General features: G+C 45.4%; 1 protein-coding gene across 2 annotated transcripts in view; it reads left to right on the plus strand.

The window, feature by feature from the left end:
• The window catches only part of LOC135907846 (MARVEL domain-containing protein 1-like), a 126,911-nt gene that overhangs the window by 109,347 nt on the left and 4,647 nt on the right, over positions 1–12,917 (plus strand). The window lies entirely within an intron of this gene.

Genomic DNA, 12,917 nt, shown 5'->3' on the forward strand with positions numbered 1-12,917 from the left:
GCTCAAATAGCGTTCCCAAAAGCTTTGCGTCAAAAAACATGGCGGCACCCATCGAAGCGACGGTATTAGCGACGGCTCTAACCTAGCACCAAACTGGGTTCGATTCGCGGTAACGCGTGAAGTTCGCAAGCTAGGAGAAGTGACTGCAGTTATCGCTTTCTCTCAACTAGCGGGTGTTATGAAGATTGATTCATTAGACGCCGCTGATTCCGAATTCGAGTGTGGATTTTAAGGCTCGTAGGCCTAACACGGCTAAGCTTGGCTGGTGAAGGCACGTAAAGTTGGTTTTGTTACTCAAAACTAAGCACAACTAATTGTTTGCTGCTTGAAGAATAACCTCTAAATTGTAATTAAACGCGAATACACGCAAGTCAAAATTACTATTCATATAATAAAATGGTATATTTAATTTAATTATTTTTAATCGTTTTTCTTAGACGCCGTAGTGGCGCTGTCAGCGCAAGACGCTATCCGCAAACGCAAAGCTATGGTAGCAAAGCCCTATTCTAAAACTCTTCACTCCTGCGTGCCCCAACGCGAACACCCGCAAAGCTCTTTGGGGCCCCTATTCTAAATCTCTCTAATATTTGGAGCAGCTGCACTATGCTGTAGTCAGGTTGTCATGGTGTGCGAACGCAACTCCGCGGAAGGGCCGGAAATGCGCCGCGTAACACTGTACCATATATGTAAGAACCGTTGTGGCCTCCGAGATCACGCCGGAGCACTAAAAGGAACCCCGCAGGCCAGCTCAGGGCACCGCAATGATCACGAAGCTTGCGAGAGACGTATTCTTTACGGTACACTTCGTCATTAGCCGGTAGGACACTGAGTGCTGTATTAATTAGACGGGACATTATGCACATATCGACACCGTACTCGTTCTTATCTATAGCAAATAACATTTATGCTAAACATTTCAGATACGTACTGCGAAACCGAAGCAGCTATAGCGGCATCAGCCAGACTTTGTTTTTCAAGATGTGTCTACGGATGATACTGATTAAGGCTCTTGACCGGGCTTCGGCGACCAGTGCGAAAAGAGCAATACAGTTCTCGAGACATGCATTGCGGTAATTGCCTTGGAACATGTTATCAACTAGCTCAGCTCTGCGCCCTCATGTTCTCTGAGGTGGTCAGTGGTGCAGTAGCCCGTCTGAACTACTGTAACTACTGTTCCTACTCGAGAGCAGTACCTTGCAGACGCTACAACTGATACAGTTTACGAAGTGCAGTTTCTTTGTTACAGGTATTTTGCGCTCAACATCGTTTACACTCAACTTCGTTTGCCCAAGCGACAGAGCTTACCACGCTAGCAAGGTGCAGAAAAGTTGACCTTTGGGATCGGTCAACCAACGTTTTCTGATTGTAGGAAATCTTACGTAAAGAATAACTGTCACGTTTTATACTTTTCTGAGAGGGGCTGTGTTTCCAAGTGCTGTAATTTCCTAAGCGATGATCCTGCGACTATTGTTTGGACATCCAATGGATAGCCGGCGTCTGACAGCCTCTTGGACTGGTCTGCTATAGGCTTACGGCCATTTGTTGTGCACAAGAACCCATCATCCACCGTTCACGGCCGGCCGACTCCGGCGATAACGTGGGCGCAGCGCGGCTCGGACCACTGACGAAACGCGATAAGGAATAGTCGGGGAATATAATCGCTACATTACCCCGGCGATTCTATTCCATTGCTATTCCTTCTGGCGCTTTGACAGTCAGAGCGGCGCTCCGCCCCCGTGATCACCGGGTCGACTGACCGTGAACGGGGGATGATAAGAAAGGCATAGAATCGAGCGAAAGGAATCCTTAATTATACGAGCCGTGCAGGACGTTGCGAAAGCAGGGGCCGAATTTACAAAGCTTTCTTTTTTTATATAGTGCTGTTTGTAATTGACCGCCGCCTGCGCTAATAATATTTCCGACATCACGATTGGCTGGCATAATTGCCCCGAAGAAGAGCTTTCGGCTCGTAATAACTTTTTTTTTTTAATACAGGCTCAGCTGTATGCAATAACTCCTTTTACTGACTTAGACTGCACTGAATGAAGGGCAGGATTGGTGTGTTTTCATGCGGCTGCAGTGGTAGCACCAGTAAGTCTTATCAGGATGAAACATGAGCTACCTTTACGTATAATAACTCGATAGTACCTACAGGTAGTTCATGAGTTAGCACCAGCGCATTAAAATAGCCTCCAAACAGAGGCAATGGTGAGAGGGAGCGTCTGCATGTCATCATGTCATTGATACACTTATTACAAGGTTTCCCACAGTGTAAAAAACATAGCTGAGCGACACAAACCAAAAGGGGTCTTTGCTACGACTCGTAAGTTTTATGAGCTTTTCCACTTGATGAAACGAGGTGACGTGCAAACAACGTGCAGCAAAAAACACAAAGTGCACTTCGTACGGCTGTATTAGCTATATAAGACCGATACTTAGGCTAGATTTTATTTCTTTATTATTATTCATTTATTTATTTAATTCTGACAATACATTTCATAATTGCCATGGCGCTGGAGCTAGGGGCGAAGAAATATGTCTGACATGGCTCCTAGTGCCGTGGTAACAAAGAGCACAACCAGAAATAAAAATATATATATATATAAAATGAAAACATGACACATGGCCAACGGTACACGCGGTACTGCGTGTATGATAAGCAATTAAATAACGTATCTTTAAGTTGCGAAGCGAATTAGCTACACACTTCAATATTATGGTGCACTAGTGAACTGCACTATTTATATGAAATAATGAGCACACACAAACATAATGTTGTAAACAATTAGGAAAATACAATTTTGATTGCCTCCTAAAATTGAGCCAATGTGAAGCTTGTTGTATGATGCCAATTAACGAAGTATGTCTGCTTAGTAAATTAGGAACCTGGCATTTTATGGCAGATTCCTAATTGTGCTGTAATTTGTTCTTGTTCGTATCTTAACAAAATTTGTACTTCTAAAAGAATATGCAGTTGCGACGCTGTATTTAGAAGAAGAAAAGTTTTCGCGGTTCGCTTGTAACTCTAGGGGAGCTATAACGTAAAACTATTCCAAACTTTTCTATTCCAATTCTGCTATCAGCCCTCCACGCTTGGTCAAACACTTTTTTCGACCACGCCCACTTCACCTGTCTGTCACGCGACGTCACGAAAACCGCGATACCTCCCCAGCTGATATGATGTGTACACACTGATTATGCATCATTTGACAGAAAAAAGAAAAACAGTTATTTCTTATTCGACCCCTTTTCGCCATTAGCCCTCGGCTATTGGTAAAAAGTTTTCGGGCTGCACCCACTTCACCTGCCTGTCACGCGACGTCACAAAACCGCAAGAACTCACCGCGTCAAAGTGACGTGTACGCGATAAAGATGCATTAATATGCCGAACAAAAGTGAATCTTCTTCGGAATAGCCGCAGGCTGCCCCGTTCCGAAAGGAATAGAAGATGGCTGCGACCGATTGCTCAGACGCTGGCTACTCGCCCCTGCCGGAGAGCATGGGTGTATTTGCGTATAGTAAAGCTTCTTGCGTGGCCGTGTAACGTTTTCGAGCACTTTCGGCACGTTTACCCACTCATTCTGCCAACTCTTCTTTGCTGAGGGTCCGTTTTAGCGTCATTCTTGAGCTTCCATTGCATGCCACCGCGATTTTCGACCAGCCACCGCAAGCCAAGTAAGGGTAAGCCGACCAATCGTAGACGCCAGCACCACCCTCTTCATCCGGTTATCGACTTTCAGTGCAGTGGCTCGGCCCCATCAAGTCCCTCTCCACTTCAGCTTTCTCCTCGCCTCTTGTCAGCCAATTAGATACGACAAGCCGCTCAGTGTAGGCAATGTTATTGGTTTTTCAAGCAAACAAAAGTGACCTCCTACGAACGAGGAGAACGTTTGATTGGTCTGTTCAGACAACCCTGCGGGTGACCGCCCGGTGCTTGCGTTGGCGGTTACGCAAATTTGACGTCAGGAGATTGGAATAGAAACATATTGGAATAGTTTTACGTTATAGGGCCCTAGGAAGGCGACTTCTAACAGTCGTTGATCATGCAAAGTATTAATGTTTAAAGTATAACCTTGCTTAAAATATGAAAAAGTAAGTTCATAGATATATCAATTATAGATGAAACAAATACTCTTTTCCTACATGATATATAAATTTTGCTAGTTAGTTTTAAAGTTATGCCCCGCACAAGCGAACAGTATGAAGCCGGGAGTTAATCAGAAAAAAAATGTAACTCACTCGTGAGTTTCAGAGGCAATAATTTGAGAAGCCAAAACCACTTTCTGATTATGAGGCACGCCGTAGTGGGGGACTCTGGAAAATTCGACCACCTGGAGTTCTTTAACGTGCTCCTAAATCTAAGTACCACAGGTGTTTTCGCATTTAGCCCCCATCGAAATGCGGCCGCCGTGGCCGGGATTCGATCCCGCGACCTCGTGCTTAATATCCTAACACCATGGCCACTAAGCAAGCACGGCGCATACTAATTAGCTTTCGAATTAGCTTACGACACATATTGCAATTTACTAATTGTATCCGGTGAACTTGCAAGGCATATCCGCTTGTAACGAATTTCCAGAATGACGCCAACTTGGAAATATGCGTCATCAAATTTGTCCTAAAAATACCTTGTTCGACTTACTTTTCTAACAAAGCGCTCTTTTTCGCACTGAAGCACAAAAGTACCTGGAACGACCATGTATTTCATTTCACACTAAGATAAATAATATCTCGAAACTGGTGTCATCCTGGAAATTAATTTCTAGTTGATACATCTTGCAACCTTACCGGCTACAATTCGTAAATTGCAATATGTGCCGTAAATAAATTAATTGAGAAGTTAGTTATTGAATTCTTCTTAATTATTTGAATATGTTTCGATTTTTCGTGCTAGCAATGTCCGCCTCTTCGAATAATCAAGCTCAAGGATAAGAATTATGCCATCTGCCACAGGGGATTTTTTAAAATTCCGTAAAACTTAAAAATTATCACCCTGCATAATAAATTAAGTGTACGGCCTCTCATTCCACATCATGGCAACTTAGAAAAAAGTATGTTTTGTTTAATGTAATCGAAAGCTTTGCTAAAGTCTAAAAAAATTCCTCGTGTATTGCTGATTTTCCTTGTTACAAACTGTTTTGTCGAGGTTTTTCAGTCAGAAAATTTACTGACTCAATTTTTTTGGAGTACGCGTACTAATTCGCTGTTACTCAGTTCTATATAGTGATACCTAAATTGCTCTTATATTCTAGAGTTGAAGGCTACTTCGATCGTTTTAGAGACAACTTGGAGTATATAAGGAAATTGGTCGATAATTACAAATGCAATCAACAGCACAATGTTTGTATAGAACCGCTAGTTGGTACGGTAGCATATTCTTGGTTTGTAGCGTGAAGCGACACACACACACAGACTAGAAGACAGGACGAACGCTGCTTCTATGTGTGTGTATTCGCGCTACAAACCAAGAATATGTTACCGTACCAACTCGCCCAACTTTCGATCCTTTTGCGATACCTTAGCAACAATGACGTGGCCAGAAATTTCGTTCTCGTAGGGGGGTCACGTTGCAGCTCGGCCTCCTCCTTATAGAATTTGTCAAGGAATCAAATACCTGAAATTAATAAGTGCATTGCCATTGCCAAAGATGCTACAAACAAATTCTTGAACGCTACGCACTGTCAAGATAAGTCAAATATGTATTTTTTCATAAAAGAATATACTCGTATGTCCCAAAATTTGTGCCCGAAATAACTGATATCAATGCTTCCGTGTTTTTTGTCTATTTAATAAGTAATGAAAATATCATTACTTTCAATATCATATCAATGAACTTTAGAACTATATCAGTTCGAAATCAGCAAAGCAGTGCATGCCGCCGATGTAAAAAACGCAAAGGCCGTGAAATGAACCAGTTGAGGACAAATATTTTAATGAAACTTTGTCATTCAAGAACAATGTTTACGTTCTTGTACATATGCAACGGCCAGTGAAAAATCTCAATGACGCTGTCATTTATTCCAATCTATTACGCAGGAGCAGATGTCACCGGTTGTGTATCGTTAGTAATTTCACCGAAATTAGGTCAATCACCGCCGCTGCGTCAATAACCGTTCCAGAGGACGTTGAAGTAAAAGACGCGCGTGACGGCTGATTCTCGCGTCATCGCAAATATTGTGGTATAGTGAACCTATGTTTAGTGCTTGTATCTTCATGAATAAGAACCGTAAGTTATAGCCCGTGAAATGAAATTATCTTGATGCTATAGGTTCACACTGTGTGGGTACACCCTCTGTTCAGTTTTTACAAGTTAATGTAAGCATACTGCTTATATGTGTCGATGCTCAAGTGTATAAATAGGTGATTTCCCGCAATCAAGTGATGTTGAAAGTTAGCACTGTATTTTTTTCAATTTTCATTTTGTCTTTCCTCGTGTACCTGTGAAAGAAGAATAATTATCGTCAAAATGACATACCAACATGCCCAAGTGCTCACCACTGTAATCGCCCAAGAATGTAATAACAAGTAGGGACCAGCTGATAGGGGCAGAAATCTATAGCGGCAGCGAAAGCTTGCAACATTTTTTTCAAACCAGTTTTTATACCTCTTTGGTGGCGTTCTTGACGTCCGTTCCCCTCTGTGGACGAAAGGCTTCACCAGTGTTCCCTTAGCGCAGTAAATGACCAATTAAGCCTAAACGTAGGCCATCGTCCCGATCCTCTTACCGGTCTCTGTATTTTTTCCCTATCCTGATAGCTTTGCGTCCTTGGTGGCATTATGCCGTCAACAACATACGTCCTATCACCAAGCTTCGCCGCAACCCCTCTGCGACTCGGGGAGGCTCTAAGGAAGCGGCTACGGCTGAGGAACCCCATAGCCGGCAAGTAAAAAAAAACGAACGGGTTGTCAAGACAGCTATTTCTAACAAGGTAATATTAACGTACGTGGCGCAATCGGCTCTCTGTTGACACGCGTCGAGTGGAGCTTCAGCGTCGCAAAGGCTGTTCGCTTGGAGGCGGTGTGGTTCCACATCACGGGATGTCCTTCATGGTCTACATCACTCAAGGTTTCGCTGCCAACCACCGCGACAGCCGCCTATTGTTACGGGCTGTCTGCAACGGCGTTGTTTGCGCAACGCTACAAGAACCATATGGTGTTCCTTCTTCACCTCAGTATATGGTTTTGAGCTACAAAGCGTCATTTTTCAAGCTCCAAAAGCTGCAGTTTTGCTCGTGCATTATGCAAAGCAATGGTACCGTAGCTGGAGCAATATTATGCGCAGCGAGTCGTGCACCGTTTCGGGCGCTATCGATTGGAGTAAATGAACAGTTTTTGTGCTGCGTATGTTGCGTACGCAAGAGCGCTACGTTTTACATAGTGCGCATGTGCAGAACGTAACACAAACGGTACGTGATACGCATCCGATTTATGCGCGCGTACAGGGAGGGCGATCGCGTGCTGCTCTCATAGTTCTCGTTTGTTTGGGACAGCGTGAGACTCCTGGTTTTCGCAATATTACGGCGTCAAAGACGACCAGCGGAAGGGTCTATTTTCGACTTTTCATCACCTCCACTGCGGAGGAGCCATGATGATTCTTTTTTTTTTTATGGGCCAAAGCCACGATCTGATTATCAGGGACGCCGTTAGTGGGGGCTCCGGAAATTTAGACCACCTGAGGTTCTTAAACGTGCACCTAAATTTAAGTACGCGAGTGTTTTCCCATATCGCCCCTATCGAAATGCGGCCGCCGTGGCCGGGATTCGATCCCGCGGCCTCGTGCTTAGCAGCCCAACACCATAGCCACTAAGCAACCATGGCAGGTAACCATGATTTGAATCAACAACGATGACGACAACAACTCTAATTGGCCTTTGTTTGTGGAGTTAGCGCTCCCCGGTGGAAAAGTGGAGAGACACGATTTTTGTTTTTTGTTTTTCCATCCTAACCTGCCTATCGCTTCTTACCGCTGACATCATTGAATGTTTTTGACCTCGGTGGTTTGTGAGTAAGCTGAAGAGTGTGGCGTAAGCCATTCACAGCTTAGCAGCCAATCATATAGCAGTTGGAGGCGCGAGCACCCCCTCCAGACGCAGCATTCTTCTCTGCTGTGTAGCATCGGCGGAGTGGCAGAGAGGTAAAATATTCGTTTAGCCGTCTGCGCGTCCGAAGCTCGAATCTTCGCGGGCCACTATGGTGGACATGAGAACGACTAGGGAAGTGGGCCACTGCAAAACTGATTCTATCGTTGAAACTCTTAAGTGATTAATCTTGTACCATAATAGCTTTCCTTTGGCATGACTTTGGTACTCATCAGACACCCCATAAGCGCAATTTCCACCAAGTAGCGGTGCTTTGAACCCAAATAGTAGCGGATACGCGCGAGCTAACATAATGGGAAACACCAGAAGCGTGGCATTGGAGCCGCGGTGTTCTGTGTGCCCCTTATTAAGGTTTACACGATGTGCACGGACTATCTGTGTTCTGCGGCAAAACGCACAGCTATACGTATGTCGAAGCGCGACGGGCAGACTACTTTGGCTGATAGCGTGCTCTCCACCAATTGAGGGCTCCAGATTATTTTCGGCTGCACCGGGTCCTTGAAGGTACGCCTAAATAAGCTAGCAATGGAAGCGCGCGATCTCAATTCGGCAGCATGCGTACTTGAGCGGAACTTCCATTTGAGCGAAAAAACTAAGTTACGCGATGCGACTGGCTTCTTTCTCTTCCTCTATGTTGCGCTGGAGCTAACATGTTGTGCAGCTCGCACGAACTCACCAAAGAACGTGTACTAGTGTGTTCACACGAGACGTCTTATTTCCAACGTTTGTTTTTTCAGCGCGGCGCTCTGCGGACGTGGCAATAATGGCTAAATTACGTACCAACATCTTAACCTAAACCACCAGCAACGACATGAAAAGCATTTCAATGCTTCTTATAGTGCGAGCACCGCGTGGTATGAAGCAAGCGCTGCGACCTCCGCGCCGAACATAGGTTGGAAAAACATTTCGTGTATTTTTTTTTAATGATTAATTGCCGAAGTACGCCCTGCGGGCGTAACAGAAATAAAAATGTAAACGTCTGTGCTGAGTCTGTTTTGCAAGATAGCTTCGCGTGCGTCCCGCTGACACCGTCAGGGCTGCGACCTGCGATTCGACACCCTTCCGCATTGGGTGTGCGCGCGGATGGGGGCGTCGGCGGGGAGCGCGACCCTCGGCGGTCACGCATCGTCGGTCGGTCAGCTTTCGAGAGCGACAAGGCCACGCCGCTCTTAGCTCGAAGTGTTTACGCGGTTCATTGCTCGGCCACAATGCACCAACCAGGCCGCTAATCAGCGACGATTCGCGGTGTGGAAGCGTCGCCTGCTTTTCATGGTCCACTTGCTCGGTTATCTATAGGCCGCTCTTTCAGCGGAAGCGTAGAGACTCCGCTGTGTCGGATATACGCCGTGACACCAGTGGGCAATGCATGTGTATTCGTATAGGTCCAGTACAAGTTCCGCAACTTTGCGCCAGGGTGCCCTGGTAAGAAAGAAAGAAAAAAGCTCCTGTTAAGAGCCCATGTAGCGCTCTCAACACGTCCGCCTACGTCGGTCAAAAATGAAATCGTTATGGACGAGCGACAGCTCGTGATGTCGCAAAGATGCGGCGGCGCAGACATCAGATTCGGTGCGTAAGGCAAAACAGAAGTCGCCCTCATTACGCGAACGTGTTTGTGAACATTCCATAATTGGCGGCAGTGTGGCAAAGACCCCTACAGCACAACTCTTGTCCGGATCCACTGTCTCCCAGAATGTAAGGTACACAATGCCAACGCTAATGCGCCAACCGTCCCTCTGGCAAGCGCGGCGTCCGTCATGCACACGCACTTTTATACACCTCCGACTCCGTTGCATATATTTGTCAATAGTTGCCTTTTGTTACTCTCTGCTATTCTCTCTCCATGACCTTGTACTGCCCTCTGCCTCCCCCCATTCCGCTGATCTCCGCTCCGCTCAGGTGCCAGCAGCCAAAGCTATACATGCAATTACAGTGTGGCTGGGAGCAATTTTTGTCCCTTAATTTCCTTTGTTTGTTTATTTATTTATTTTATTAAACAACCAATTGCCTATATGTGGTACCCCGCATGCAATGCAGACGTCTGACCAAACAGTTATCATTCTATATGCACCATATTTGCCGACCTACGTGTCGTAAGAGTTGGGGTCGAGCATGTCAAAAGGAGTAGCTGACCCATGCCGTCGTCCGACTCATCCACGATAAGGATGTTGTTGAAGGAAGGAACTTGCTCTCATCGAGAACAAGGAGTACTGGGTTCGTTTACAATATCTATATGAAGAGTGGAGAACGTTACATCTCATCAGTCTAGCATAACTGCAGTGAAGCGCACCGAGGGACCAAAAACGGCTGCTTAAAACCCCCTCTTTCCTCCCTAGATGTCTAGGCCAGGGAAACTACCCTCCAACCTTCGTCCAATCGGAGCGTCCAAAGTTCACGCACTCACTCTCGCACCTTTGTGCACTGAACACACAAAAGGAGGGAGGCTTCGTAGACAGGGGCTGTCACGCTTGACTCAAGCTGGCGCGTCTTGATTCCTGGGATGATCCCGCAGTTAGCTGGAGCGTTTGTCAAACGACCATGGCGGTTACCGGAGTCCACGGGGGAACACTGTAGAACACCCTTTTCCAGTTTTCTTGCTCCCATTGGTCCGTGAAGGCGACAGTGGACCAGCTAGCAATAATCGGTCCGTCAAACGTGTCTCGCCTTGCGGGCGCCGGTAGTCGGTCCGTGGGGGACGCAATGTCAGCTTAGCGAAGCGATTCGTTGCAATGGGTCAGGAGAGGCTAGAAGGTCACCACTCCCGCTGGCCGATCGTAACAGTGCCGAGTGGTTTGTGTCCGCCCTCGGGGACCGGGTCGCTCTCCATCCGCAAATAGTGATGTAAAATCTCCTGAAAGTTTGAAGACGTGAAAATCAAAATAATGAAAAAAATTAAAAGTTATTGTTTGCGGCACACTGGGAATAATTAACGTGCTAACAGGCATTTTTTTCATTTCGCCTCGATCAATATACAGGGTGTTTCACGTAACTTGAGCCAAACTTTAAAAATACGCCAATGCCAGGTAGCTGGACCGAACCAAGGTAATGCTGTTTGCCGACGCTTGGAGATACTCAGGGTACCTTTTTGCATTCCGCCTAATTACGTAATTATTTTAATTAATGAATCACCTTCTCAATTAATATAATTAGATGGAAAATGTCAATGAGAAAATTGTAGAGCAATATGCAAAACTCTCGATATAGCTTTCTGATGCTCAATATAAGTGCTACATAAAAGTGTTCTTCCGAGCGTGAAAGAAGCCTGCGAAGGCACGCAAAATCGCCGCGCGACTGGCCGCTCGAGGCACTTTGCGTGTATTCGCGGGCGTCTTTCACGCTCGGAAAAACACTTTTATGTAGCACGTATTGAGCAACAGAAAGCTGTGTCGGGAGATTTTCATGTCGCTGTACAATTTTCTCATTGACACTTTTAATCTGATCATAATATTTGAGAATAAGTTCAATAATCAATTAAAACTAAGTATATAACTAGGCGGAATACGAAAAGTAATCTGAGTATCTCAAAGAGACGGCAAGAAGCACTAGCATGGTTCGGTCCAGCTACGTGGCATTTGCATATTCTTAAGGTTTTGCTCAAGTTACGTGAAACATCCTGTATATATGCGGCTGCCGCAACCGAGAAACGAACGTAAATGCGTCCTTGTGCTCAACAGCCGAACGCCACGGCGTCTGCCAACGTTTACTGAATGTAGTACATAAACACGATGGGACAAATGTCGCCCTTTGGAAATACGGACATAAATACACTTGGAGTAAGAGAAAAGATCTGCCGAATTTGTATGTCATGAATTCACAATCATCATCACACAACTCTATTTGTAAAGTGATCAAACTAAAACATCTCGCTGGCATATGTCTGCGGCTGTGGTGTACTGGGTCGAGTACTCGTTTGTCATGCGGTGTTTGTGTGTGCCGCGTGAACGGACCTTGCTTTGCACAAATGTATACGATATGGACGCTATCCGGTGGCTCTGGTCTGCACGAGAAAAACACAACGTTTTACGAAAAAGAGAAAAAAAAGGTCAAAAGTACACAATGGGCCGCAGAAACGAAGACCACATCCAAGCGCCGCTATGTCGAATTATAGCACATAAGTATGTCCCGGTTGCATGGCGGGTTGCCTCGTAAACGTCGGTATTTCGAACTTTTCTCCTATATAGACGGCACGTGGGATTTGTCTGAGAGCGTGTATCTATATATCATATTCAAACCGCAATATATCAGAACCATGAGTATATAGAATACCATCGTGGACACTATAACATATGTAATTAATGAAGACAACCACTTTTGGTTTATTGTTGCTCTTCTTGGTGCTTATTTTATCAAGTCAAAAACCAGCTTTCGCCCGGATATAGCTGTGATGGATTGCCGCAAGATAAGTCAGCGAATTGCAAGGTTCGACGGAAACCTGTCTGGTCGGAAAAATTGATGGCGGAAAATATCGAGCGCCGACCAGTAGTTGAAAACAAAAGGCGTTTCGGCCCTGCTACAGTACACGTATGTACATGTGCCTTGTTCACGATGACTACGGGGGCTCCCATACGTAGCAGGGACGAAACGTCTTGTGTTTTCAACGATTGGTCGGCGCTCGATGTTTCCCGCCACAAATAAGAGATATCGCTCAATTCCACAATTATGAGCGTGATTACACGAGCTATAATTTTGTATTTATTTATTTATTTAGACACGTATACATTCGCCCGAGGGCATTACACTGGGGGGGGGGGGGGGGCAGCAAAACCTAATAGCAACGTATCACAACTGCGCTACGCGTTTTTATTTATTTTTAATACATGC

The sequence above is a fragment of the Dermacentor albipictus genome, chromosome 1 (assembly GCF_038994185.2).
Source record: "Dermacentor albipictus isolate Rhodes 1998 colony chromosome 1, USDA_Dalb.pri_finalv2, whole genome shotgun sequence".
Classification (NCBI taxonomy): domain Eukaryota; kingdom Metazoa; phylum Arthropoda; class Arachnida; order Ixodida; family Ixodidae; genus Dermacentor; species Dermacentor albipictus.